The sequence below is a fragment of the Bombus pascuorum genome, chromosome 2 (genome assembly GCF_905332965.1).
Source record: "Bombus pascuorum chromosome 2, iyBomPasc1.1, whole genome shotgun sequence".
NCBI lineage: Eukaryota > Metazoa > Arthropoda > Insecta > Hymenoptera > Apidae > Bombus > Bombus pascuorum.
The window spans coordinates 5,877,714-5,903,216 of NC_083489.1; the positions used below are offsets into that span (position 1 = coordinate 5,877,714).

Consider the following 25,503-nt stretch of genomic DNA (forward strand, 5'->3'; position numbering starts at 1 on the left):
ATAATCATTTCCAATAGTATACTATTTTCAATACTTTAATGTCTGGGAAAAATGAAATTGTATAAAGTGTATAAATGTACACATCCACTCTTAGGTGTCTTAGAGAACATCTGTTGTATTTGTTGCAAAATTGATAAAGATCATAGACTTTTAATTTGATATTTTATAGAATAAAGAAAGTATACATTACTAATAGATGAACAATTTTATCGAAAAAATGTATACAGCTTAAAATTTGTAGTCTGCGCCAAATAACAACTTTTTATTGAAAATAGGAGGCGTCTTTAGAATTTTAAATGGAAATGTATAAAAGTAAAATCTTTTTTGCCTCTGAGAAAAGAAATTATGGTCTAATAATAGTTGCTAGAAGTAAATTTCTTATCAGTGATATAATACTACGAAAATTTCACAAAAATTTTAAGAAATGCAGACGTGTGTAATGTAAAGAACGAAATTTTAAGAAATATACACCTACTTCCAAGCTTTCAAATCATGTTTCAAATCCTATAAAGAGTTAACTAAATATTCGAGGTTTACGAATCGAATTAAAATCTCACTTTCGATAATCTTGAATTGAGCAAGCACGAGTAAGGATCGAAATTAAGCGATTGATGTATGCAACTTTTTGCAGTAGTTACTTGAGTAAGATTGAACGTTAACGATGTTGGTTGCTATGTACGGTAGACGATTCGAGTTGCAACTAAACGACTCTATAAGGTGTCTCTTTTAATAAGCGATTCATTGATGAAAGAAGAATTCATTCGTGAATGATTTAAATAATGGAGATCTTCAAATGAAACATTTTCATATTTTCATATGTTTACAGTTTCGTGTTACGCATTCAAATTTTCACATTTCCGTAAATCTATCCATTTAAATTTACTTAATTTACCTAATTTGTCTACCTATTTAAGTTACTTACTAAGATACTTAATTTTCATACAAAGGAACAAATTTAGTGAGAAGTATCGGACTTCGAATCAAATTTATGATAAATAAAAATAATTTTCTAATAAAACATCATGAAATTGAAGATACATATATTCAAAAGAGTATATTACGGATATATTCAGAAATATTCAGAATGAAACTACTTCAAATTCATTTCCAAAAATTTATTTTTTCCAATATCTGTTATTGGAAGAAGTTATTGTGAACTGTGAAATCAAGTTTTGAAGTCTCTAATAAACCTTCGATTTATTTCAGTACTAGCAAATTTAAAAGTCTGAAAATGTGCGAGTAAAGAAATTCGGCGAGAGTTTGAAAAATTAAAGTCTTGGCAATACGAGAATTAACAAGTTTAAATATTTCAGTTCTATTAAATTAATAAGTTAAAGAACGAACGTGCTTGAAAATAAACTGCTAATAAAACGCATAGTATCCTACAAATAGGATAAGGAATTTCTTAAACATACACATAAATAGAAAATTTCATCTTTTACGAAATGCGTCGTTTAAAAGTAGCCCTAGAGCTAGTTACATCGAACATAGAATTTTTTACTGAAAATATTTAATTCCGGCAAAGAAAGCTAATACAACCGATGATTATCGAATTACACGCAACAATCGAAAATCTTTATCTTTGCCTCTAATTCGAAAGGTTTCGATCAATCGAGCCAATGGAAAGTCCACTTATACGATTTATCGACGGTCCTGGCGAGACACTGTGTGCACGCGTTATGCCAGTTGGACCTGCTACGGTAACCCACTTCGCGGCAGGAGACATTTCTGAAATGTCACACCGACACCGTGGCCGTAAGTTAATGACAGTCGTTGGCGCACGTCGCCGTTTCCCGCGCGGGAGAACCAACGAGCCAAAGAAACGCTGGAGATACAGAGACACGTGTCCGGCAAAAGATCAACGAGAGGAAAAGTACAACCGTAAAAAAAAAGCTGGTGACCGCAGTAATCGACGCTGCTGCATTGTGGTTAATTAATTTTTCAATTCGCCGGCCAGCAAGTCGACCCGTAAATCACCGTTTACCACATTCCTTCGCTTGGTTCCGTCGCCTTCACGATTTTTGTGGGTTTCGCGTGAACGTGACTTAGGGTGCCGCGGGTAATTCATGGCTACCAAGAACGATTCTGTACGGAGGAATTTTTATTTGGCAATAACATGGTTCTTGGAAATGTGCAGAGCCGTGCGAGAAAATACTCGATTCGTTGTTATTATAACGATCGGTTGGTTTCGAGCATAATTTATATCTTTCGTTCGAGATCTTTACTTTCTTGCAAAAGTAACAAAAAACACAGTTTGTTAATTACAAAAATTACTCGATGAGATAATCGAAAGGCTTCGGATCAATCGAGCCGCTGCATAGCGATAGTGTAGCTCACTTATTCCGTAAGTTAATTTTATTAGAAAATAAAATCCTACGATCACGTTGATTTTTAATGCAAATTTCGACGATCAAAATTAATTTATCAATACGTAATCTTCATATATTTAAAAAGACTGAATGAGAAACTTTTTCATGCATTATTTTACAAAGCTATTTAACACAAATTATCTGAAATGATTTCCTTGAATATATCATTAAGTGTCACAATATCCCAAATTAAGCACAATGCACATTGCACATATCATTACCTACAAATACAATATTTCATTCAAAACCACAAAGTACATTTATTCACGATGCTTTTATATTGAACTATATTATTAACCGCGATTTTACCTCCAAATTAAACAAAATATAGCTTTGATATTTGGCGGAAGTTTATTGTGAAGTGTATTAACTCGTGCAACAGATGAGCCGGAAAATGTTACTGATGCCGAGACACATGAATCAGCGTTGTCTCACGGGCAAAATAACGAAAAGAATACGCGGTAGAGACTGTAATGATCTATGATTAAGTGCTCAGACTGTGTAATCACTGTTCACAATGAGAGGCTTTCGTTTGGAGGAAGTAATTCGAAGAAGGGAAAGCGCGTTTCGATAGTTAGTGGGCGTTCTTTTGATCGTCGAAAGTGATCGTGATCTGATAGTCACATATTGACATGAAACGCGATTTCATTATCCTTTATTCCACAATTCAGAGCTAAAATGTAGATCAAAATATAACTCGTATCGTTTGATATAACCCAAAATAATATTAGTCGATCGTGTAAATATCTTTGTAATGTTTTTCGAATAACATGCTGCACGAATGGTTGACTTATACTACTTCCGAAATAAAAGAATTCGACTTTCCCTTCGTACTGTCCCATTACTTATAGGAAGTGTATATATATATATTGATGTATCCAAATTTTAATTTTGTTTAAATAAATATTTGCATGTACGCATTTGAAAGAAAAATAGTTTTATTTCGTACGAAGAAGATTATGTAAAGAGATTTCTCGTAGATCATCGTTAACTTTGCTTGAAATTGTTGTTGAGTGTCATTAGCACATTGCAAACATTCATATTGCTGTTTATAGCAATTATTTAAATAACTGGACCTGAAGTAAAAATCGGAATTTCCGACCACGAAAAACAAAGGTATTTCCGTGTTCAAGCGTACAGCTCGTTCACACGGTATATGTCGACGGAAGATTATAATTCTCACCTACAAGTATTTATCGAAATCAGCCGATAAATTCCCATCTGTAATTTAAACCGGAAAATCATTGGAATTCCAGTCAGAGAAAAACAAATTACACGCCCAGTATCTTACTCGTGAGACCAGTAAACATCCGTATTCTATTTTTGTAAAACCCGTTCGTGTTTTGCGTAGAAAATATTCCCTTCGTCTATATTATATAAAATAATTATTGGATTGAATAATTCGTGTTGCGCTTTTATATTTTACTAAATCTTTTTTGAAGAATAATATTATTCAAAATAACGATTATCTATTGTTTCTTATATTATCAAATTTTTAAATGGTGTATTTTTTTATTACTATCTGTACTTTTCAATTGGAACAAATTCGTAGAAAAGTGGATTCAATGATTTCGTTTTAGGTACTACATCTAATTGATCGTAGTTAATTGCTTAATTAATTGCTTCGTGCATTCCAGGCGATTTTCCTGAAGTCGGTTTCTCATAGAAATGCTGTTAGCCTGGAACGCTTAAGCATTGCTAGCATTTCCAGTATTCCTAATAACGTTGGTATCCTTTATACTTCTAATATCTGTATATATCTGGTATTCAATATTTTAAAAATTTGTAATATTTGTAATAGATAGGATATACTTAGTGCTGATGTCTTTAATTCTTCTAATATTTATATATTATAATATACAAATTATTATATATTATAAAATGTGTTGAATATTCCCACTATTTATTCTTCAGCAAGAATTAATATACAAGATAATACTCTAAAGTATCATTTTTGTTTCTTATATTTCAAACATTCCTACACGCATACCTCCTACAATTTCTTATTGCTTGAACTTAGTATGCTATTGTTATATTAATACTATTGTAGAGTCAAATAAGTCAACGGAAGATTCGAAGAGACTCATATTGTTGTGCCTTGGAGTGTCGACGTTGTTTTGCTTTACTAGGCTCAAAGGTAAACCAACTGCGAACGAAATATCATCGCTGCTATTTCTAATCGTCAACCGGAGTTACATTCGAACTTTGTATAATAACAACTGTAATTATAAACAGACGAACGTGCTCTCTAGGACACTGATTATAGCAAATCATATAGCGAGTCATACAGTCGAATAGCGAGACGATTACAACCAGCATACACTATCTCTTTACTTGTACTTACAGTGATTTAAATGTACACTGGCTATTGCAGTTTTATCACTCGTTTCTTTAATAAACTAACACGTATAGTAAACCACCTCACTATCAAACGTATCAAAATATTCTCATTTTATGTATTAGAATCTGTATACCAATTTTCGTATGAGAATTAAATGTTTACTTAACAGAGACGCATGGTGACCCAAAAATCATGCGACCGAAAATCAGCTGCATCCAACTTTCGTATTTGTTGTAACCGTGTATATATTACATTTGATAAGAAATTCACTATAGACTCGTCTCATTTCTTCTCTATCGAACTCAATATTAAATACATCGATAAAAAAAGGTTGAAGTTTCATCGGTAAAATTGAGGTAGCATAGTTTCTTTCTCTCGGTTCGGTTGTTTAATTCGTCCAGATGGAAGAGCTCGGTAAACAAAAAATTCAATTTCAGTAGGCTGATTGAAACCTGAATGAAAAACCAAAGGGTCGTCGTTCTTATGTGCCTACACGAAATATTTATCTATTGTGTGCTGCTACGGTAAAAATGATTGCCGGGCAGGTCAACGACCACCTGATAAAACATCGGGAGGCGTGAAAGATTGAACGTGAACGCATACCATCTACACAAAAACCAGTTTTATCGATTATGAAAGGTGTCTTTAATCTTTATGTGCTACATCAGTGCCATTCACCCTCGCCAGCTATCAAATCTGTAGTCATAGAAGAATACTGTCTGCATTGCTTTTAAAACACTTTTATAACCCCTATAATTTTGTTGGAAAAGAAAATCAACATAATTCAGGGTTGTTGTCGAAACACCGAGTTCCAAAGGAGATTTTTTATGGCTCATAAACGACGCTTATACTAATTCATAAATAAATTCAGTATATGTTATGTTTAATACTTGATACATGTTGAGTAATGTTTACTGAATTATACATTTTTAGATATTTTATTTTATCTTTACGTTCACTGTGGATATCTTATATAATTCTGTATGATATATTTCATTCTCCACATCGTAGTATCTTTAAATTTCCCATAAATATGTAAATATTTGCAGGGTACTCGTTAGGCATTCTGGGAGAAATAAAAGCACTGAGAACACGGTATGATCAAAATAAAAGTTTCAATATTTAATTTAAGAACGTAAAGGAACATAAAATTAGCATTAAAATAGAAAAGTAAATTTCCCAAGCGCATATTTTATGCAAATGAAGATATGAGAGCAAACCGATAAGCAAATAAAAGTTTCCATCAAATATACAGCATTACGTGTAATAAGAACGTAAATGATACATAACATATAATATACACCGTACAAAAGAAAGACGCTTTAAATTATAAAAATTGGAAATTTCATTTTATTATAATATACGCAACCTCGAACTTTAATTAATCTTTAATTAAATATACGATTTAACAATCGATTAAGATTTTATTAAATTTTAATTAAAGCCCCAATCTTCAGCTATTGTCAGATATCATCTGTAGATAGTCTTTGATATTTTCTATGACTAAAATTTTCAGTTAATTTATACAATTTATATATTTCAATTTATGTTAGTTCCTGAATTAAAAGAAAAATCGATAGAAAACTCATTTAAGGCGAAAATCGGCGTGGCTAAATTAAGATGAACCAGGCGATGTCGAGAAAGAAAAATATGTTAAACCACAGAGTGTCCAGAATATGATAAAACGCGTCGTTGGTGGCGTCTGGTCCAGAAACGACGAGTGTTTCTACCGAAAATGAACTTAATCTCGAGAGAACGTTGACATGAAGTGACAGGTTGACAAGGGCGGAACAGGGTTTCTCTGGAAATGCATAATTCAACGAGGGCACTGTATAACACTTTTATAATTACTTTCCTTTCAGCCGCCAACGAATATTATTCACCGACCTCGTTCTCGGTTCATCGAGAATTATTTTAAGACTCTTACGTTCAGCATGTTTTCCTTTTTGTAGGATCAAGAGGTTGTACCGATCTGTCGACTTGTATTTGAGCGAAGAATAATTCGTTCAAAACACGGCTTCTTTTTGCGTGTCATTTATTTTTGAAACAAAGATATAGATTCTAGAAGACTGTAATTGCGATAGATTTTAAAATGAACAAAGATATTTTTGTTATAATTGAAAGAGATTAAGAAGGAAATAGAAAGAGTTGAAAATCATTTGAAAAGTCAGAATATGAATTTTTAAAAAGAATAGAATTACTATGATATTGACATGTTCTTACGAGGCAATGTTAAAAATTTAGAAGATTGCTCTATTTTCTTTTTCTGACTTTCTACCATTGCTGTTCTCTATGATATATAAAAAACCTGCGAATATAAAAAAGTAAAAGACAGCCAGACAATATGTTGAACTACCGTTACCAATATATTATCTTATAACTTTCCACCCATCTGTTTTTACTTGATTTATCTTCTCTTAAGAACTCAATTTATAAACTGAATAATATATAATATCAGTTTAATTATGTAAATTTCATTCTTCATCTTCCACTTATTCTGCCTTCCAAAAATACAGTCTCCTTTCAACACACTTAATTAAAATCATAATTGAATTAATTATTAAATAAGACAAAAAATATAAATCGTACAAAACTGGAGAGATACACCACTTTCTACAAACATTCAATTTTCTAAATTGCTTTGGACACCGATTTACGACATACCAACCATTTTTCTCACAGAATATCTCGTTCACACGAATCGGTCCTATTAAACCGTCTCCCGTAAATGCACGGGATTTATCCACGTCACATCCATCCAGGAAATTCTCTCGTGAAATTCAAGCATCTCCTCTCTTCATCTTTCTCCCTGGTGTCTTCTTTTTCGCCAACTAGATCGTTAAACTTACGAAACTTTCTTTTATGGACGAGCGATCACGCGATCCAGTCACTTCATCGTAGATGGATCGTCGTAATTAGGAGCGTCTGCTTTTGGATCAAACTTTTTCGTTCTAGGTCTTGCTCGAGACCGTCTACCGGCATAATATGCCGGTCTAATTGTCGATTCGCCGTTTATATGGAACCGAGCAAACGTGACTTCAATGCGCGTTCGAAATTTTCTCTCTCTTTCCCTCTCGCTTTGTAAATTGTTCGAACGAGCTTCTCGTTTTACGGCCAGCACGATCGTGAAACAAATCGTCGAACGAAACGCAAGATTAGAAGCCCACGCACGATTTCCCTTTAAAACCAAAGTTTATCGGTGCCTTGTCGAACGAAAGGGAAAGGTCTTCGTCGAAGAGACGACTTGGAATTCTGTGGAAGACTACCTTTCCTGAGGTTACTTGTTAACCCTGTGTAATTGGATTTTTCGTGTTCACCGGGCTAAGTTATGGCCAATTATTATTTTTCTATTTTAGTAGATAAAATAGGTGCCAGATTTAGAATGCTTGTGATAAATATATACGTTATTTGAAAGCTATGCAATAATGTGATGATAATTAGATTGCGGATGTTTATGCTCTGATGATAAGTATAAATACGCAACAATGGACCAAAGGGTAATATGGACACAGAGTGACGATAATATGGAAAATATACATATAAAGGATAAAAAGTAAAATTTATATTACGGTATTTAGTAGTTAAGATATACTCCTTTCGAAACGTCGCTCCTTTGACAATGCAAAATACATAGTAATGATAATATATGAGATGGACTAATATTCAAAAAGTATAGATATACGTATAGGTATGTATCTTTTTCAATTCCAATTAGCCGCTATAGTTGGTTTGAAAAAGGATCAACGACTGGTTTTTAAGATTGTTACATACTAATATTGCTTGAATTTTTGGAAATATATTGTCCAAATAATATTGTGTTTTAGCGAAAATTGAAAGGAAAAAAGAAAGAAATTTACTATTAATTAAATATTTTCTTTTTGATTACAGGATTTATGTTGCATCTACCACTGAACGTTTATAATAAATTTTGGAAAGAGAAATGTTGATCGTGTTAAATTAATTAAAGATCAGAAATAGTTGAAGAAGTTAATTCAAGTTTCGGCCACTTTTTATTTTATTTTCTACGTAAGATGGCAATCTCAAGTGATGTTATACAGAATTATGACTAAAAATTCCATTGATGTATAAGGAATAATTTCCTTTTCATTAATTGTCTATTATTAAATCTTTGACTTCAAGTGATGTTATACAGAATTATGACTAAAAATTCCATTGATGTATAAGGAATAATTTCCTTTTCATTAATTGTCTATTATTAAATCTTTGATCATTCCTATCTAACTGTACCAATCATAGTAAATGTGGATTTAAGTACAATTTGCAGTCTTGTTAAAAAATTCCATATACCGTACAAGGAGATATTTCTTTCTTCTTAGTTCTGAATTAAATTACCACCAGTTTCTCTCTCAATGGTTCTACATTTATTCCACGTTTTAGATCAACTTACTCACGAACTATGTTTGCGAACTAACTACATTAAGTTAATAAACTTGACAAGTCAATTATATAACGTGCGTGAAGGTATTTAGAATAGCAAAACTTGGCAAATATTACTGGATGAAAGAATTACAATTAACATTAAAGATTGTATATATACATTTTACATTAAACATTTTAATTTCTAAGAGAATCTTTTGATTTAAATATTAAAGTATTATAAGATAAAAAATTTTTAAGTTTGAATTTTCAAAAACTAGAAACTAAATATAAAATTATCAGTAAGTTTCTAAATTTGGAGATTTCAAAGTTCGAATTTTTTAAATTTATGAAATTTAAGACCACTTAATCGAGAAGATTTCGAGTTCTGATCTTAAAACTCATTCGAAGTTAGTATGTATCAATAAGAAAATGGTTATTTATGTAAATAGAAGCAATTTCTAATCACCTGCTTCCGGCATTCTCCAGTAAACCAGAAAAGTCGTAAAGACAGTACAACGTAAAATCTTGTCTGAATAAAACCCAGAAGCACCCGGTTATATCATCGGGGCTCGGAACCGTGTTACGGACCTTAAGGCACCTAATCGTACAGTCTCGCTATTCGCTCGTCACTTCGAGCACTCCCCGACGAGGGAAATGGCATATCGACCAGCCTCTCGAGAAGCTGAACGAAAAGCTCTAGTGCGAATCTTATCATCTGTAACTCGTTCAAAACGCAGCATCTAAAGTACGTACTTCGTTATAGAACAATTAATTGATCAAATTTTTAACGACAAGTAATTTCTTCGGCGGTACATCGTGTGTGTACGACTTTCTATAATATACAAATATATCGACAGGTAAATTGTGATATTACCTCAGATTTCTAGAAACCAAGTACTAAACGTGTATAGTAGTATGTACGTATAACTAAAATCTGACTACAGAATTTTCCAAATTACTGTAAAGATGATAATTTGAAAAGTTGTAACGAAGCATTACAAATTCTAATTTCTAAAAATTTTACAACCAAACCAATCTTTGTATAATAAATTATATATCACGCGAGTTAATAATAACTTATCATAGTGGTTGATACAGCTATAAATAATCAGTTAAAGGAACAAAATAAAATGGGAGAGCCGTTTCTCTTTTCTGTATCTTATTATTTCTCATTTCGGTATTTGAAATTTATCTCAGGATGACTCGCAGACGGTTGAGTAAATCGCGCGCTCGTCCCTCAAGCTGAATGGGATTTCGAGACCGTCTGTCGAAACCAAACGATCGAATCGCTCTGAACAACTTAACGGAGAGAATTGTGCAGCTTTCAGAAACACTGCCCCACGATGTAGAATAAATACGTCTGTTCGCGGTCTGACGTCGATGTTGTCGGTTGCCAGGGAAAGGAAAAGCATTACGATACGCGGTTCGATGTACGTGATTTGTAACCGAAGCCCAGCTTAAGCCGACCATTTTTCGTCTCTTTATACTTCGACCATTATCGTTACTCTAACAAACAGAATAAATTCTTTTTACGAGGATTTGTATCGCAGGGGAACGCGTTGGTTAATTGCTAGCTTATAATTTGTCCGGGGCTTGCTGGATCGATGTTGCGATTCCAAAAGCGTTTCGTTCGGATTTCAATATCATTCTTTAATAACATGCTATGTAAATGGTTTGGCAGATAACAAGAGAGAAGTGTTTTTATGAAACAAATGATCGGTAGATGATAAGTTTAAATCGATCGATAGAGAAAGATAAATTAATTTTGTAATACTCTAACAGACTGACTAAAGTACAGTGGATAAAATATTGGGAAAAGTATTTGCACATTTAGTTCCTTAAAGATAGTTTTATATGAATAATATAGCTTACGATTAGTATAAGAAAAGTAGCAATGTGGTATTATTTTAATATATTATTATCGGTGTAATCGCTTTTTCGAATAAACATTTAAATACACGCAATTTCTTCAAAAGATCGTATTAGTTGATCAAAGAAATTTTCACATAATTCCACGCTCTTTTCCAGCGATTAACTTAGTTTCACTATTCTAAACCTACAGAAATCATCGATGGTAGAATTCAAAAGTTGTTTAGAATTCTCTGTAATGGAGCTGATTTGAAGAAGCTGATGGAGCTAATTTGAGCTGAGCGAAGATAATGAAATTTTTATTATTCGAAGAAATAATATTTATTAAATAGATTTATGCTATTTTAATTGAATTACAATATAAATTTCTGTTAAATAAATTGATCTTTGTGATAGTTTCTACTACGATTACCACAAGAAGACATTCTGAGAGTGAATAATCCGTATAAATAATTTTTATGTTCATAATAATGTCTTTACAAAGTTCGTTTGCGTAACAGCACTGTAAGTTACGAATTAATCAAATCCTTCTTTTCAATAATAATAATTATTATTGTTCTTGTTGTTATTGTTATTATTAGTTATTTATGTACGGGCACACTTTGATACAGGGAAAATACAATAATAAAAAAAGGAACAAATATCTGCCATTAGTGATAATAACGGATCATAAATGGTACGGAAATATCAGAAAATTACGTACTGCATTTCTAACACCTTTTTTAAATACAGAAAGCGATTCGCAAAAGTAATCTAATCGATGAGCAAGTAAATAAACATGTTTGGAAATGCGAATAATGCAACTACTAGAAGCGTAATTGGTTGTGCACAGGATGTGTGGAAAATTGGGAATCTTCTGAAAGATCTCGATGGAGAAGTAAGCTTAACAAGCTGTAGAACCTCTGGGCAGTCAATTTAATGGTTTACAATTTATCTTAAATTATGAAACTCGATTATTTTGCAATGGAAAACATAAGGCAATCATGAAATGTCTCGTATATGATGTTATTAAAATAACGACGCATCATTTTATAAGGCTAACAACCATCTGTTTTATTTCAAATATTGCATCACATTTATTTAATCATCCGTCCATGCTTCCCTTATAAACGAATTTTCGTCCTCCTGTTCTACTTTCGTTTATGAACGTTTAAGGCAATCATTACACATATCGAATTTTATGAGCCAATCAGAAGCTGATTTTTAATAGCGAACGTAAATCAAGTAAACCTATAATGTAACGTTAACTGTCCAATACGAATGAATAAATGATACAATTAATTTTAAAGTAACGAAATGTTGTTTCGACAAAATATATAAATACGAGAATCTTTTTTATCTTTCCAGAAATATTGATTTAACGAATTACATAGAATATAATATCCCTTTAAAAACATTAATTCATTATAAATTTTCTCACTTTGATTACTTCCTCCGTATTTTACGGTTAATTAGGAGTTAATTGGCAAAATTGTACAGCCTTTGTCAACCTTTATCGCACCAAAATGTGTACATACGTTATTGTCTCGAGAACGTATGTATAATTTTTACCGTTTGTCTTGGAAAGATACCGATCTAGTTAATTGGGAACTTTACCTTGAAATACCTCACATAATTGAATCAAACGGTAATTTGAAACAAATTTAGCTACGCGAAACCATTTGGTTCATTAAACAAATGTCTTTTATTATCATTTCAACAGTATGCCAATTTAATCTTTCAACATATTTGAACAGAACCAACCATTTGGATTCTACGAAAAAGTGGAGTTACTAATGAACACATAATTTTTTAAAATCTATTCTTTCTTCCAAATTTAAATCATAGAAATATCGCCGTCTAAAATTATATAAATATAAATTATATAGCCGTCTCAAAGGCTGCCAATACACAGGAAAGGACTTATCCAGAGTTAAATATATATTTGTATGAGAAGTCACTATGAAGAATCATGCTACCCATGTAAGATCTAATTTCTCTCAATTCAAATTAAACTTGATTAACAAACGTCCAACTAATCATTTTTAAACGAAATCCATTATCATAATCTTAACGAATCAATCTTAAATAAAATTGTTTAATAAATTCAAAATCAGTTGTAAGTAAAATTCCTCAACAAGTTCTTATAACGAATGATTTCTAAAGAAAATTCCTTAATAGATACTTAACGAACCATCTTCGACTAAAATTCAAATAAAATTCCATCTCTTTATCTTTCATCCAAATAAATAATCTCGTGAAAAAAGTCGGTCTATTTTCATGGCGATCGTTTGTACGAGCATCCTGGACCATTCACACGCTCGAGATCCTTGTACGTCGGTATATAAGGACGTGAACGCGCGCAGATATGCCGTCGAAACGAAATTACGCGGAGTTTGTTCCCTGGAGGCTGTTCGAGGAGGATATGCAAGAAGAACGCGGTTTCGAGCGTGGCCTCATTAAACCGGTCTGCCACTGTTAGACGCTCGTCCGGCACTTCGAAACGAAAACGCATCCTCCGAGTTCCGTGGCTATCAATTGCTGGTCCATAGGGTCGAACGTGATTTCGAAAGGCCGCGTTTTCCTCTTACGGTTCGCCACGCGAGGATAAACTCGTGCATCGTACGACCTCGCGGCTACATTCGCGTATGGATGAATTTCTTGATCATTTGCACCGAGGTGAATGGTTCCTTAAACTCGACTTTATGACGTTTCTCGCGTCTCCTTTGCATATAAATCGAACTGTTTTTCCTTGTTATTTTTCTATTTGCTTTCTTTGAAATAACTTTGAAAGTGGCAAGGGGATAAAATGAAGTGAAAAATATCTCATCGGTGCAACATTAACGATGTACATTTAATATTCGATAAATACTTGTTAACTTTCATGCATCTTATTTTCAATTAAATTGTCAAATTGATACAATGGCAAAATATTAATATGATAAAGAGACCTATATCATTTATCGACAAACTAAGTCAACCTGACAACAGGAGAAGGAATTATTATTATTATTAAAAAAATGGACGAATTACAAACTACAAATCGTTATTACTAATATTACGGTTCATATTTTACTATTTGTAGATGAGAAATATAAGTATTCAATTGTAAATAAAACATTTCAAATTAACTCGATTAGTGAAAACTCCTTGATCACTATTCTATGATTCTTACTTGCAGTAACAATTATTAATTTACCACAGTTTTTAAAATGTTTACAAGTAAATTTCCATAGCTTTCAAGATTGCATTTGCTAAGATCAGACTTTCGATAAAGTTCTTCAATTATAGTCATACTCGTATACCAACCAAACGAAACATCGCATGATCTGAGATTTTGAGTAAAACACTATGCATTTTATTATTATACATATTTTTGTTTAATTTTACTCGTAATTTTTACACTACGGAAAGCGTAGGTGATTGGAAGTGACAGGCAAATAATTTCACGATTTAACACGCTGTAACCGATCCTAAAACCGTAATCTGAAACATAACGGAGTTAAGTTATGTAGAAAACCAGTAAAAATAATATTAAACGCGTAAGAACAAGGCGTTCGTTGCTATAATCGGAAAACAAACGTATTATTTTACTATCAAATATTGTCGCTTCTTGAGATGGCTTTGGAAGTAACATATAGACGATATACGATCTAAATTTTGTACATAGGTATGGAAACCAAGTGTGATAACGCGATTCACGTTTTGCAAGAGGCAATTTTGATAACGATGACTCATACGTTGAGTCTAAGCTGAGGATGTTTCGAATGATAGTTAATTTCATATTTTATTCAATACGAGAATCGGGATATTATGAGACATAAATAAAAAAAGTAATGAGCAAACTATAAGACAAATTTTATTGAGTAAATAAATATCTCAACATAATTTAATTTGTATTGACATTTATAGCAATTTTTATAATATGTCTTCTGTTCGTAATCAAGGATGTTAATGTTATTGATTTCGTGTATTTTAAATATGTTGTCAATAGACTGAATGATATATCGCAACTTTCACAAGATTAAGTGTTTTAATAGGTTTTTAAATAAATTTGTCTTCAGCATCTCAAATTTATATGACAATTTTTCAGTATAAGTTTCATGTTATTTAATACATATTTATACAATATTATTAATTTCTTACTAACAGCGTTGCATTTAAAAATACGATTCCTAGTTTACGACACACGAAATAAAAGAATAAATTTCTCTTTTAACATTAACGCTTTAAAACTGGAACAAAATTTTTATTTCCAATCATTCGAAACATTTTCTTACGAGAATATGTAATTGTTTTAGATCTTCCGCAGTAAATTTTGATACTCGGTGTTTAGATAAAACGAATAAATCGAGAAGTAATTTATAATTTGAAAAAAAATTGTAGCCTATACAAATTTCGAATCGTCAAAAATACTCTTCCAGGGGAAAAATTAATTTCAACTAAATTCTCGCAGGGAATTTTGAAACTGTAGACTAAATTAAATTTATAGATCAATACAAATACTTTTCATACCGACTATACAATCGGTAAAGAAGAACATAGATCGTTTGCTAGCGCCAGTTGTAAAGCGTCCAATTAATTCACCGAACTACCATCGGTAAAAGAGACGTCTGTAACTTGCGGACTTTCTACCTCTTGCATGCTTCTGTTTGCTGGGTATCTCTATTCTTGCGACGACGGCCGCGAGAATCCCTTGTTTTCTGTTTTTCTTATATGGTCAGAACCCTCTATTTAAATAAATGTGGCGAGATCAGAGACCTACTCCTATACCGGTTAAACGCTAAGCAAAATTTCTATATAATTTCCTTTGCTGTGAGCGAATGAAACATTCAATCAATTCTATTAAATTATTTCTTTCTTTCCTTTAAATTATTTCTGAAGATTATTGAAATACATAGTATATGAATCATTATAACACTGATTATAATGTACTTTTGTTTCATTTTGAAATTCATTTTCTTCAAATTATTGTACATCCAAAATAAGTTTACTCGTAATATTACTTTGAAATCCACCAATTCCTTCTAGTATTATAAGAAAAAAAAAAAAGAAAAAAAAAAAGAAAATAGCTGTCTAATCAATTACTACAACACTATATAATTTCAATCTAATCAATATATGTGATACTATTCAAAAATGAAACTTCAATTGAAAAGGAAATTGTTCCGTCCGAAGCAATAAAAGATGAGGATTTTCGTTGATAATTTTATGCTACCATAAGACAAGGGGCTATTTTTGAGTCGAGACATTGGGACTTACGGCGATTCGTTTCAGCAACAGCGACAATCTCTTTTACTTTTATGTTCGTCATGTTATCGTGGTTTCTCCCGAATGATGAGACGAGGGGCTATTTTTGAGTCGAGACATGGGACTTACGGCGATTCGTTTCAGCAATAGCGACCATCTCTTCTACTTCTATGTTCGTCATGTTATCGTGGTTTCTCCCAAATGAGACGAGGGGCTATTTTTGAGTCGAGACATTGGGACTTAGGCGATTCGTTTCAGCAATAGCGACAATCTCTTCTACTTCTATGTTCGTCATGTTATCGTGGTTTGTCCCAAATGAGACGAGGGGCTATTTTTGAGTCGAAACATTGGGACTTACGGCGATTCGTTTCAGCAATAGCGACAATCTCTTTTACTTTTATGTTCGTCATGTTATCATGTTTTCTCCCGAATAATGAGACGAGGGACTATTTTTGAGTCGAGACATTGGGACTTACGGCGATTCGTTTCAGCAATAGCGACAATCTCTTTTACTTTTATGTTCGTCATGTTATCGTGGTTTCTCCCGAATGATGTCTTAACTAATTGTAACGATCTGGCTGATCGAAGGCCACCCGAAGGAATTTCACGATTGCTACCTAATCGTTCAAAGCCTCTGTTCGTCCAAATATCGTTCACCCGCTTCCCGCCAAGAGCAATTTGCGTTTCGGGCGCGTGGAAGTTATGAATATATTATTATTTTAAAGAAACCGGAAAATTTCTGAGCACTTTTATATAATATCCCGGATCTTCAAACCAATTATCGAGTCAGATGCTTGAATTATTATATAATTATTATTTTTATTAATTATTTTTATTAATTATATTATATTTATTTTTGAATGAGGAAGAGTTCTATTTATCTGAATTTCTATCTATTTAATTCTTATAAAAATATAATTATTCTATTTTATTTATCGAGCAGCAGCGTTGAAAATTTAATTTTCAGGAAATATCAATATACAATATTTCATGTTATTTCATGAAATTTCCATATTCATTATCTCTTTCCACAATCGTAATTATTACAATTGTTATTAGCATACTTCATTTTTATTGCTAAATGATTTCATTTACATAATAGAAACAATATATCATGGATAATGAAAGTTATCGATTTAAATATTCTCAGTGCTATGAAAATAGGAGAACAATTTCTTTTACTAAAGAATATTTCGTATAGTAGTAGATCATTATGATGGTAATGACCAACTATTCTAATTAAAATCATGTTTATGTGCTTTCTTTAGTCATTACTATTTGTTAACGGTACTTCTTACAACAAACATTGTAAAATTCAATTATTACAACCGTACAATAGTTCTTATTACATAAAGTAATTTTATTTGAAATTGAATAAACGAAACTAAATAATTTAATTGAATTTCCTCTTCTAATTTTAAAGACATCCAAAATAGTACATACTTCTATTCATCCAACCCAGTATATCGACTATCATCTTCTACTTTTATTTCCAGTCATCGACTCTTTCAATCCTAATAAAGACCGATTTTAAACAAACTTATTTCCAACTTAGATCCATCTTCGCACACTTTATAAACGCTTTATAACTGTTTCCTAATAGTTTCAGTTTTACGGAATGTTTTATAGTGGCCATTATTGCTTTGACGTTCACGTTTAGGTAGTTATTATCGATTACCGCGAAACGTTCAGGTTGAGGAAGATACGAGGAAAGTTAGGAGGGCAACTTCATCATCGGCCAACACCTTCGATAATTAAAGTTCAAAGCGTTCGAGTGCTAGTTGTAAGTAGACATGCAACGACGTCTGATAATTGCTCGATGATAACAACGTTTGATAAGCGTCTAACAACTGCTACGCGGGTTAGGGCATTAGAAAAATTCGCGTTATCTTAAATTGCGCTTGACCCCTACGAAAGACAAGAATCGCTATTCTTCGGCTACCTCCTGTTTGAAACGTTTTTACAAGCATTGCTCTTCGTCTTGTACTTCTTAATTATCTTGTTGTAACGCGGTACGTGAAATACATCCACTTTGTATAACCAGTTTGAATTCTCATTTAGAATATTTGATACTATTCGAAATTAAATAATACAGTAGCAATTTGATAACGACCAGTGTAATAAATATTGAATGACGAGATCGACCAGGGAAATTATCTGCGCTATCTGTATATATTGCCATTTGATCGTTCATTACGAATTCCGATATATAATTACAAAATTCTAATATGAAATGATTAAAGGTTCATTAGTTATTATTAACTTCCATTAATAACAATATGTATAGTAGATATTGGAGAAATAAATACATATATTATGCAGAACTTTATTCGTACAGGCGATATAAGTTTAGCAAATTATTGATGCTTAGAAATATTTAATATTTACTTTATTCAGGAAATTATGTTATCTCTCTTATCAAGATTTATTGTGATTATGCATATATTACTTATTAAGGATTAGTATTTAATTTTAGCAAATTATCGTTACTTAAGAACATTTAAAGTAATTTATTCCTGAAATTACGGTATTTTCCACGTAAAACCTACTTACGACTACATACTACTTATTATTGTATTTTATTGTAATTAGTATACTATTAATAACACAGTTCAATTCTATATTCTACGTGTTCTAAATGCTTGACGATAATAATGAATGCAAACATGGTAGTAATATACTTATTATCATTATTATGCTAGAATATTTGCATAGTGTTTATGATAATTAAGTAAGAAACGTTCGTATAATTTACATAGTATCACTTTGCAAAAAATAAGACAATTAGATAGAATAACAAGATTAGAATGACAAGGTTCACAGAAAAATAAACTTTATCGTTTTGTTACATCGATAAATGTATTGCTCATGTTATTATTATGAGAATGTTTCTTAGAATTCATTACAATTAATAAACTGAAAATAGCAAGCATCTGATTGATAAAAATAATTCTTAGTGTTTCTTGTAAAATTACTATTTTTGAGTTGCCTTACTTTCGTAGCAATATTATCACAAATAAACTAATAGACAGATTCTACATATTCTCTTCCAAGAAAAAAGGATCAACTGATTTTGATAAGTAAGTTTTGAACAAGTGAACACACTATGATGAATAAGTACTGTCTATTATCGTTAATACATTTATTTAAAAAACTAAAAATAAAATTAGTCAAAATTAATAATAAATAAAAATTAGTAAGAACTAATTGCTAAGAACAAATGGAAGAACTTATCTGATTTGTATGTTTCTTCACAACGCAATTTTAATATGTAAAAGTGTATTAATAAGTTATACTAAATATTTTTTTACAACTACTACTACAGACATTTAACCCCACTATGTTATCCGGAATATTTTCCACCTAATCGTTCTTTTCTATCACTAAAAGCTTTTTAAATTTTCACGATAATACGAAACAGCTGTTCCGAATATTCTTTACGATTGAACACACTAAGGTTTTTTTCTAAAAACATTATATTACTTTGTTTATTGGAAAAGTGAAGTTACGACGTAAAACTTCGAAGATCATAGGAGGCTCCAACATATGAAATATAAATTATATCGTCTGTAGCACTCACCCTTGCAGCGGAAACGAAGTATCGTCCATTTTCCTTCCTTTTTCCCACTGCAACCATCTGCAACATCATAAGGAATATACACGTACATAAGCGCGTTCTTACATTCTGAAAGCAGACGAGAAAGCCGATGAAAAAGACCTAACTCGAAGTGTAACCTGTGATTATGATTGCTTTTACAAACGGCTCAAGCAAATTCCAATATCAATTGATTTCTCAGTAAACGGCTGGCTTTATTAGTAGCACAGTTAGGTTCTTTTCGTACAAAAGGATTACAAGAATTGTCCGGACCCGTTTCGTACCATCAAGGAGGAAAGCTCGGTGTGGGTGTGTCCTTTTGAACTTAGAACGTGGATTCGTCGTCCACACTTTTCGGTAGAAAAGTGAGGGTAACGATCCGTGATGCCTATTGGTTAATAAATGAAACTGTGAAGACAAAGAAAAGCAGATGTGGGCTCGTTAAGCCTGTTATCTCGTCAGACACCCGCTTTCTCCGTAATAGGTAATAGCGTACAACAGATATAAGGACTATAAACCGAAAATATTTCTGCGAAGAGAAATGAAACTGAATAGATTCGGTTTATGGTATTTCCTTAAGCTTGTTGTGAGTCAGTGTAACAATGTGTAGGTCTTGGCGCTCAGACCATGAGGAACCTCCCAAGGACCATCGCATCTGGCGTAACACGTGCCAGCCAGAAATTCGATCGTAACAATAGATATACGAAGCAGTTTATAATTCTTCTTGATAATAATTGAAATAATAAGAACAGATAATCTTTATATTATTCCCCGCAAAATATAGTTATAACCAATAGCAGTAATAGAAATACACTCATCTAAAACATGAAATAATTTGTTAACCAACTCTTAGCTCCAAATACTTTTTACATTCTCTCCGATTTTTTGATTAATAAGATACGTAATTTATAAGAGAGTCTCCATAATTATCCGCCATGTTATCTTCCCAAAAGTTAATAATAAAGTAGCCCTCAAAATCAATTTCGATCATACTGCAACACAGGTAAAATACTTATTAATAACGACACTGGGCTCTCATGTAGATAATTTGGTTTGTACGTGTTTTGAGACACGAACATTCTGCTTCCTTTAATAAAGATGCAGGCATCTACGTTCATAAATCATAATCTTATTTTATCTCGAGTCAAACTTCCTTTTATCTTCTCCACCTTCCTTAAAATTCATGTTCCAATTTTAGTAGACGAAATAAACGTGTAAATGATTTATTTTCGATATAAGATTCGAATCGACTTGCAAATATTCTTCTTTTTTAAACCTTTTAATCAAATACAAACCAATTTGCAATATATCTGGTATCATCCTTTAAAATAACAAATATTCGATATAAATAAAAATACGGCAGCTGCATCAGCAGTGTTTTAATTGCTTATGCATACGATGACCATCATTTCTATGCATCTATAGCAAATTAAAAATACAAAAATATCGACTACGCGCATAGTAAAAGATATCAAAGTATAATATCGATTACAACGTTCAACATGTGAAATAAACTTCTATTTATGTTTCATTTCTATAGTTATAGCGATAGAAATATAGACAAACATTCGCGGTCTATCTATCCACTATAGTCATGAATTTAAATGTAGTGGCTACAGAAAATATTGGCATGTACTCTTGTTTCTCAATAAACCAGTTTCTCATTAAGTTCTATACATTTCGTTTATCAAATATCAAATTTTTCTACTTCTATGAAAGTACTATTAAACGATACGAAATGCAACATATTTCGTCCGAATTAATTAGTATGCAACAGTTATGATAAATACAATGATGTGTCAATAGCAATTTTCGTAGCCACTGTATATCTAATAAATTCTTTCGAAATCAATAAATCGCCACGATATCGATGCTATATCTTCTCAAGACGAGAACCTGTACTTTCTCAAACCCGTTCCAACCATCGCATATCTCTCCATAGGAAACCACTGGAGAATTAAATCAACTTCCGGCGATCGTCGATCCAAATCGTTTCCACGTACCATTACGACCGAATCGGCATCGACATCGATGGATCTCTAGCGGACGTAGCGCGATCGAAGTCCGCCGGGGCTCGTGTTTATTAGCGCGCAACGAGCCTTTTATCGGACACGAAGAAGGCCTCACAGAGCTATATAACTCGATTCGAGGCAGAATCGAGACGAGTTGGGGCGATTCGCTCGCAGGCACGGGTCGCGAGATGGAAGTTCTTTAGGGCGTGGTAGATGCATTATGGATACTGTTTTACGAAGCACGCATCGATGCAACTTCGACCCGCAACCTGGACCCTGTGCTTTTATTTCGCTTCGCGCTCGTCGAGTATACACGCTGCTGATTGCTCGTGCTGCGCGAGCGAGCACGTGGATCCAGCTAATGGAACGTTCTGTGTGCACGTGTTCTCGTTTGCGTGTATCGGGCTACTTCAATTAGAAGATTTTTCGATTCGACCGTGTAGTGCAGGTAACTATACGGATCGTATATTGGTATTGAAATTAATCGAGCTACTCCTTTCCATCGGCTTACGTACATACCTGCGATCTACGAGGTTCGCGGAAGCGGTTGAGTTTGAAGAGGTTTGGAGGGTTTTAACGTAGAATACGGTTGTTGATTTTGTGAAATGAATTGGGTATATTGAATTTGAGAGCTTGTAAGGAAAGCTACGGTTTCTAGGAAAAGTTGAAATGGTAACTCGAGGAAATTACGTTAGTAGTTGTAGTTCTGGGTTTCTAATGTTAGCTACAGCAGCTACAAAAAGTATTGATGCGCCGTTGTGTCTATTATAGCATTACATACTAATTAACTACGTTCAAGTATTTTAAATTTCGTATAATTTAGTAATATTTTTATATACCTACAAAACTTTGTCACTGTGAAAATCAAACATAGAATCAAACAGATGGCCTAATGCGGAATTTTTAAATGGTAATTGTTAAATTATATTCCGTTATGTTAGATCGTGTTGCATTCTTATATCTTCCCTGTCCTTCGAAACATACTATAGAACTGCATTTATCTCAACTCGTCGGAGGACAAGCAGCTCGCGTAATAGGAATTCATTTTTGCCATTTTAGGGTATTTGTTATTAAATTTTAAGAAGGAGTAGGATCTAACTGTACTAACTTGCAAAATCTCCTACGCATTTCCAAAGCATGTTGACTCATTGTCCGTATGATATATAATTAGAATGGCTCTTTGTTTTGGTAACTGAGTAGACATACGTTCGCAAAGGATTAAAAACTCGCGAAACAAGATGGAGCAAGATGCAAACTCGATTCTACAGCAGAGTATGAATCTGATATCTCCATATCGGATCGTCGCCGAGTGGCATGGAAACAGAAAGCGGTAGCTATCCGGCAGCAGCTTGGCAGCACGAGAGACAAGATAAATTACCAAGCGTGGACGAGCGCATCCTGATCAGCTGGTAGCTCGGACTTTTGATGGAATCGTGCACGACGCTGGGTCTGACCAGCATCGAATCTAACAGTGAACGTCGCACCATCGAGGCGAGAGGGCTCGAATGCTAATGGCAGATGCGATGCTCGATGCCAGACGAAAACATTCCAGCCGTGCTGAGATCGTCTATCGGCCCGACCCTCTTCGTTAGCGCGACTACAAAGAGTTCAGCCACTCACCGGGCCCAGACCGCGCTTCGCCTTTGTCTAAACCGGACATTTTCACCGGCTGGTCACTTCCTACAAGAACCGTGATTCATTCGTCGGTATTACGTCGACTGGTGCGTATCAGTCTGGTATCTTTACAGCCGGGGACCGCCCGCGCTTCTACTGGAATGTGCCAACTGCGGACGCTTAGCCTGGCGTAACGGTAGGTTGTCTTTCATTTCTTCTTCCTGGAGCTTTCGAACGGTTCGCTTTGTATAAGATCCATTTGGATGATTTGATTCGGTATGTGGTATCTTTGGTGAACATTTACGAGTTTCTAACAATGACTTGCATGATTAGAACAGCGATGACTGGCCGCCTACTGCATAAATATTGTACGCCCACTTTTAACGTTTTCGAGGAAAACGGTTGAAATAATTTAATGGTACTTTGTAATTAAATAAACATGGATGATGGTCCTTGAGGATTTCTATGTACACGCTAAATATAGGAAACGGAAATATTATTTTTTGACAAATTTAAGAAATAGATATGAAAATGATTTTTAAGCAGCATAAAGAAACGGTGGGACAATTATTTGTTACATATAAAAACAAATATTGCAGAAGATGAACGTGCAATATTTGTGCAGTAAGCCATCGACGATCGAATGGATGTGATTTGGGTGGAAATTTAATACAGTAAGGCTCCGATTAATCGGATCTCTTCTATTTCTAAATTAGTGGAAGAAACTAATTTATATAAAATTGAGAAAATAGATCGGATTTAAACACAGATATATGTTTCGTCGTGATCATATTATAAACGGAAATCTTCTAAGAAGAAAGAACTTACTTTGGTATAGAAAATTTGTTTTCACTTGTTCCTCGTGGGGCTCCGATTATCCACCGAGCATTAAATCGATTAATCCAAGTCCTACTGTATTGTGAAAATAATTTTGATGTCTTTGTAATTGATTAGCACATAATCATTTAGCCAAAAATTAACCAAAATTTGTAAAATGTCCTTTAAAACATTTCTTCGCTTTAAAAATTTTTAAAACATTTCAGAAGTTCTTATGCTTATCACACACAATATCGTATGTTTTATATTTAATTGGTAATTTGACACGCTATTTACCCAATGATTAATGACTAGAACAAAACGTTCAATCGATGTGATTACATATCACGTTATATCGGTGAAATATATTTAGGATGAATGAAAGCTTTGTCAATCGCAAAAGTTACGCTCATGTTCTTCGTTTAATATAAATAGAGTACAAGTATAATAGATTTAGTTAGGTGATTTGCGTATTTACGTGGACGATTTATGTTTTAATATAGGTAGTTTGTACCTGCATCGGAACTTATTTGCAACTTAATTCAACGATTCGATTCGACGTTTGGTACTGTGGAAATAATTTGTGTCCGCATATGATTGATTTATGTCTAGCGAAGCTTATATTTGCATCGGAATGTAAACATAATTGAATGATTTAATTCGACGTTTCGTATTGTAGATACAACGCGTGCTTGATATATGTACAATTGTATTGTAGAAGAGATTTAATCGGATAGATCGACTTTTTTGGTACGGTTACAAACATTTTTATAGTTCCCATGATCGCTTTATTTCTGTGGACATCATTGCATATAATAACGATTTCTATGAGCAATACACATATTCTGCATATAATTGTTCTATATTAAAAGTTGAAAGACAACTCGTTGCTAGATAAGGCTATCGATCTTCTCAATGGAACGTCTGCATTTCTAATCTTAGAATTGCATAAAAAAGAAGAAAAGAGCCAATCGACAAGCCCTTTCGTATCAAATTATCACGTAAAATATTTTTAATAAATCTTTCTATATCGGATGAGTATATACGTAAACATCTCTTAAACAAATCTCTTTATGTGAAATTGTTGTACATAGACAGCCTTCAACGAACCCTCTTTCATGAAATCAGTGTACGAACACCTTTCAACAAATTCTTTTACATCAAATAAATACACAAACGCCTCTTAACAAACCATTTCATATTAAATAACTATACAAACTCTAATTATTTTAATTAATGAAACCCAATGAGAGACAAGCTCCTCGAAGGCTATATTAA

The 25,503-nt window shown here is 33.0% G+C and overlaps 1 protein-coding gene and 1 long non-coding RNA gene across 2 annotated transcripts in view; one reads left to right on the forward strand and one right to left on the reverse strand.

The window, feature by feature from the left end:
• LOC132904702 (class A basic helix-loop-helix protein 15-like) overlaps positions 1-25,503 on the reverse strand; it is a 379,017-nt gene that overhangs the window by 268,315 nt on the left and 85,199 nt on the right. Inside the window, exon 2 of the mRNA XM_060955411.1 lies at positions 19,769-19,825. The gene's annotated coding sequence lies outside the window, so the exon portion shown is untranslated. The remainder of the gene's footprint in view (positions 1-19,768; positions 19,826-25,503) is intronic.
• The window catches only part of LOC132904714 (uncharacterized), a 285,247-nt gene that overhangs the window by 218,398 nt on the left and 41,346 nt on the right, over positions 1-25,503 (forward strand). The gene's annotated exons all lie outside the window — the stretch shown is intronic.